Source organism: Phyllostomus discolor, chromosome 3, assembly GCF_004126475.2.
Source record: "Phyllostomus discolor isolate MPI-MPIP mPhyDis1 chromosome 3, mPhyDis1.pri.v3, whole genome shotgun sequence".
NCBI lineage: Eukaryota > Metazoa > Chordata > Mammalia > Chiroptera > Phyllostomidae > Phyllostomus > Phyllostomus discolor.
This window is the reverse complement of record NC_040905.2, coordinates 160729096-160735263: the sequence shown is the minus strand read 5'-3', so window position 1 is coordinate 160735263 and position 6168 is coordinate 160729096. Positions and strand designations below refer to the sequence as shown.

The following is a 6168-nucleotide window of genomic DNA, read 5'->3' as shown; positions in this document are numbered from 1 at the left end:
AGGAGCAGACTGGGCTGGTCCCATACCCATGTGTGGTAGATAAAAATAGGGAGGAATATCTAAGAAGCAATGAGTCCCAGCCCCATACCAGGCCCCTCAGCCCAGGGTTTAAGTGGCAGGAAGACAAGTACCCATAACTTCTGGCTGTAAAAACCAGGGGGTATTAAAACTGTGGTGGAAGACAGAAACTGCTAGATTCCCTGGCAGTTCCTCTTAAAAAGCCCATGCATGGACTTAGACTCACTCCCTCTGAGCTCCAGCACCAGAGCAGCAGCTTGGAAGTCATCACAGACATTTGAGGAGGAATTGTCCATCATCAGGATGAAAGCTGGGTGGCATTTTTCTCCCAGACAGAAGTGCTAACAGAGGCAACTGTTGGATTTCTGAGCCCTCCCCTAACAGAGCCACAGAGCAGCAGGCAGGTGGCATATCTGAGACTCCATCAACCTACCTCACACTGTCAGCCTACTCTGGTGGTCCCCTGAGGTCCTTCCCCACCCAATTTTCAGGCCCACCCAAGAACAGAGGCTTTTCCACACAAATGGCTAGTCTTGGCCCATGCTTCAGATTTTGCTAACTTATCTCAAATAAGCAGCATCTGGGTTCAGCAAGCACTGTACCTCTTGCTAAGTTGCCCCAGGCCTGGCACTAGCAGCAGCCACCCTTAGTCCACAGACTGGCCTTGCCTGGGTACCTCCAAACCCAGCACAAGTAGCAGCCTTCTGCAGATCATTTTGTAGCTTATGCTGTATGACCCTGGAGAGAACACAGGTGGTAGCTGACCTTGGATGTGCCAACAGCAATCAAGGCTCAACTATAACAGGAGGGAGTGCCAGCCCACACAGTGGGTGCACCTCAAGTATCTAGCTTGGGTTATAGGGGAGGCTGTGCCAGTGGACCCTGTAGGATACCTACTACATTAAGCCACTCTATCAAGCTTGGGAGATGTAGCAGCTCTACTTAATACATATAAACAAACACAGGGAGGCCGCCATAATGAGGAGACAAAGAAACATGGCCCAAATGAAAGAACAGAACAAAACTCCAGAAAAAGAGCTAAACAAAATGGAGACAAGCAAGCCACTAGATGCAGAGTTCCAAACACTGGTTATAAGATGCTCAATGAACTTAGTGAGAATTTAAATAGCATTAAAAAAGGGCCTGAATAGACCATTTCAAAGAGAGCTTGTGTGACCAAAACCAGGAAGGAGGTCTTAACGCTGCGACCTAAGGTTGAAGTTCTCCATAAGATGTAATAGACACTTAATAGTACTATATTTTCTTGTGCAGATATAAAATCAAGCTAAAAAGAGCATGGAAACCATAAAAAAGAACCAGTCAGAAATGAAGGATACACTAATTAAAATAAAGAATAATTTACAGGGAATCAACAGTATAGTGGATGAAGCTGAGAATCAAATTAGCGATTTGGAATATAAGAAAGCAAAAAACACCCAACCAAAACAGAAAAAAAATACAAAGTAACAAGGACAGTGTAAGGAGGCTCTGGGACAACTTCAGGCATACCAACATTTGCATCATGGAGGAGCTAGAAGGAGGAAAGAGAGGATCAGAAATTGGAAACATATTTGAAAAAATAATGACAGAAAACTTCCCTAACTTGGTGAAGTAAATAGACATACAAGTCCGTGAAATGCAGAGCGTTCCAAACAAGATGAACCCCAAGAGGCCCACCCCAACACACATCATAATTAAAATACCAAAGGTTAAAGACAACGAATCTTAAAAGCAAAAAGGGAAAAGAAGTTAGTTACCTAAAAGGGAGCTCCCATGAGACTGTCAGGTAATTTCTCAAAAGAAACTTTTCAGGCTAGAAGGGACTGGCAAGAAATATTCAAAGTGATGAAAAGCAAGGGCCTACAATGAAGATTGTACTCTCCCCAGCAAAGCTATCATTTAGAGCTGAAGGACAGATAAAGAGCTTCCTAGACAAGAAAAAACTAAAGGAGAATATCACCACCAAACCAGCATTATATGAAATGTTAAAGGGTCTTCTGTAAGAAGAAGAAGACAAAGATTAAAAAATATATGAATAATAAAATGGTGACAAATACATATCTGTCAACAATTGAATAATAAATAAGCAAGCAGAACAGAAACAAAATCATAGATACAGAGAACATTTTGATGGTTGTCAGATGGGAAGGAAGTAGGGGAATAAATAAAAAAAGTGAAGGGATTAAGAACTGCAAATTGGTAGTTACAGAATAGTTATGGGGATATAAAGTACAGTATAGGAATTAGAGTATCCAAAGAACACATATGTATGACCTATGGACATGGACAATGGTGTGGGGATTGCCTGAGGGAGTGGGCAGGGGCTGGGTGGAGGGGGGCAAGAGGGGAAAATTGGGACAACTGTAATAGCATAATAAATAAAATATAATTAAAAATAAAACTTTGGTTTAAAAAAACTAAGTAAGATTTTTCCTAGTGGGGATTGTATCTTTTTCACCTTTGTACTCCCAGTGCCCATCATGATGGCCAACACGTAGGAGATATTCAGTGACTTTAATCCAAAATTAAATTCCTAACATGTACCTGCAATTGAACTCTAACCTGAGAGTTCTGACCCCATATTTAGATACCTTTAACCTGGCTACCTTATTTTCAATGTTTACTTTTTCTCTCACATTTTAAAATACTTTCCATCATACGGTCAGTATTATTTGATTAAAATATCAAATGTATAGTGGCCTTTGTCACTTACTTGAATGTGTTTTGATGGTCCATAATACATTACTGGAAGGAGTCTGTCCGCTTTTATTTTACCAGAAATGACAATTATGTCCAAACTTATTTTCCCTCACTGTATTTTTACTATTTGGATTTTTGTGTATTTATTGAACATGTTGAAATAGTGTCAAGAAAATTTTATTTGAACAGTAAAGTTACTTGGAATTGGAAAAGAAAACAGAGTTGAGATTTGGGGGATTTAGAAAGAAAATTGTTAATTTAATTAGGATGCAACAGCTTTATTAAAGTCTTAAAAGATTGATTCATGTCCTCCACATCTGCAGCACAAAACAAGTAAAAAAAAAATTACAATGTCAATCTTTGTACCTCATGCTGAGAAATTTTACAGTAGATAGAGAAATCTTAAGCTGCAGTATGCCAGTGGGAGTTGGGAAAGACTTTTCCCAAAATTCATTCTCTTCTCATACTATCACCTATATAGTCCAGAAATCTCATCGTCTAGCAGTTAAGTACATGCCATGTTTGCTAGACTCCGCTAGGACCTGTGAAAGCACAAAACAAACCCTAGCTATGCTTTTTGTCCACATGGAACTTAAAACACATACAATATGTATTAAAACTCTAAATCTGCAGTACACAGTTACACAAAAATGAGAGCGATCAGTATGAGTTCCTCACAAGGGAAAGAAATAGGACTGAATTCTCTATCTCCAAACCCTAGTACCTACCCCTGATCTATTAATATATTAACTTGAAGGTCACATTAAAGAGGTTCCTTCTGCAGGTCTCAGACAAAAGGGAGTAAATTCAGTTGTTCTGAATCTTAATAGGCAGTGTTGAGGTTAAAGGGCCTAGGAATCTGAGGAATGAATTCAAGAGATGAAATGAAAGCCATTTGGTAGAGATACAAGGAATGAGCTATTTCTTGTTTAGGTGACAACATGATGAAACACTTGTCCAAGTCCAATTACAGTCCCTAACTCAGATGACACTCCCATAAAGAGAATGCATGAAACACTGCCTACCATATTACACAAGCTTGGTTTACAACTTACAGTCAGCACAACTTGAGCAAATTATGTAAACTCTCTCAATCTCTGTTTATCCTCTGTAAAATGAGGAGGTACCAAATGTTGTAGTAGCTTATCTAGTATCCATTTTTGGGAACCACCCTGCCTGGTTTCAGAAGCTGTAATCATCCATGGCTAAGGCTGAGTAAAAAGACCTTGGGACCAAAAGCCACTTAGGAGACAAAGCTTATCTTCCTTATAGAGGTACCACCTCTGCCCCCTTTTATCTCACCATGCTTGGCCCTGGGTAGATGACTGGTTAGCCAATGATGGGTAAGATTCCTCAAAGAAGGGATGACCTAAGACAGGCACAGTCATGAAGGAGCCCTCAGGGAAGGACTTGGAGGGGCTATACAAAAAGAAGGTGATGGACCCTTGTCCCTCTGCTTTGACATAGACTGAGTCCTCATTCTGTCTGCAAGAAGTCTTTTAATCTCTTGGCTGCCTTACTTCCCCAGCCTGATTTAAGCCTAAAACAATGCCTTAAGCCTGAAACAATGCTGGAGGTGAGTGTGGCCCTGTGCTGGAAAGGGCTGGTTCCCTAGGGCAATCAGGACTAAGAAAGGATGCATGATATCCTATGAAATCTACTTTGCTAATACCCTCAATTTAAATGATAAGGGTCCAAGCATGAATCGAGTTTGTTCCACAAAGTTTTCTGGCCCTTTAACTATCTGACCCTGACTCAGAATAAGCCCTCAGAGTTCTTTGAATGTTATCTATTGTTTAATCATTTCTGCCTGACAATGATTGATGAGCTTTACATATACACCCTGTATTCCTGTGCAAACTGAACCCAATAAAACCTTGTCAAGGCAAGGGTTGGGGCACTCTCCTCTTAAGACAGTGGCCATGACACCCCTTTTCCTCCAAAGGACTTTGGTGGTCTGTGTGAATTTGTCTTGTCTCATCCATAACACCACAGACACTGCAGGCTGGTGTCCGCATCAATCCATTGCAACTAACCCCACTTCCTTACCAACAGATCCTCATTTTGTCCTGGGAAGCCATATGCCCAACTGAAAGTACACTTCTTCCCAGGCTCTCATGAAGTAACCATTTGACATTGTTCTGGGCAATAAAATGTAGGCAAGATAATGGCTTAAGAAAAACTTTTTAAAACGAGACTTATTCAACTGACATGCCTATTTTTAGTCTTTCACTCTCTCTCCTTCTTCCTAGACCATAGATATGGGGTTGAACACAGAACAGTCAACTTCTTCTGACCATGAGGCAATAAGCATGGGGATAAATGCTTACACATTAAAAAATAGCAGAAGGAAAAGATGGAAGAACTTTGGTGTAGTGAACAATATTGGTATTATGCTCAAATACCCTTTGATGCTTTTATAGTGGATTCTTTGATAATATTTTTGTGTTTATCCCACACCCACACCACCACTGCTGCCACCACCACCACCATCTTCTATGTGCTTTCAATATCCATTACTTGCAGCTCTTCTTACAAGGATTGCTCTTAGATACTGATGCTGCTTTGCCCTCTTACATAGAAAAGTGAAAGTTTCTGTGAGCCTGCATTCTTCCCTCAGCCTCACAAGGTTTTTGAAAGCCTAGCTCCCTTGTTTCAGGTGAATAAACTCCTAAATTTCACTCAAAAATTCCCCTCCAGGGTGCATACTGAAGCTACCCTTTGCTAGACTTCAGCATAAGATCATATTCTTGTCTTGGTCCTGTCCATTCCTACCTTGTCCCACTTCCTTAGCAGCCTTTGTTGTGAACATTTCCTTAGTAAATCATATACTGATAAATCCCTAACTCAGGGTCTGCTTCTAGGGAATCTAATGTAAGACACCACATCACATATGAAACTGTTTTGCTTCATACTAGCCTTGCAGTATTAATTGCAGACTTTCTTATTGAGAGAGAAAAAATAAGCCCATGTGTGCTTATGTTAGTGTTAGGTTTTCTGTTGAATGTGTCTTAAAGCAAACTTCACCCATAGAAGACAGAATTGAAATACCTGCTTATTAGGACACTGATAGGAATTGCCTTGCACATAGCAAGTACTCAGTGAAGCTGAGCTTAGAAGGACAGGCAAACACGATTGACATTAAATCAGGAAAGTTTTTCTTAAGTACAATTAGAACATAGAAAGACACAAGCAAATCCCTCTATGACTTTAAGAGAAGTTACCTTCTAAGAGATAAAGTGAGGGAAAAGTCATAATAAATGAAATCTAACAGGTATAGAAGTAACCCACCAAGTTAATAGATGTTTATTTGATTATACTTTAAACTACAAATAAGTTATATATAGTCTTTTATGTATCAAACATTACATTATAAATATAAAAAGATTTAATAGTAAAAACATAAACATGACCTATATTCCTTCAAAAGATAATTGGACATATGAAAAT

General features: G+C 39.7%; 1 non-coding gene across 1 annotated transcript; it reads left to right on the top strand.

Annotated features, from left to right (window-relative positions):
* The first annotated feature begins 1167 nt into the window (after nt 1–1167).
* On the top strand, nt 1168–1298 carry LOC114514437. The gene has a single exon (XR_003686060.1). It is a non-coding gene; the product is annotated as a small nucleolar RNA SNORA25 (small nucleolar RNA).
* Nucleotides 1299–6168: the final 4870 nt, after the last annotated feature.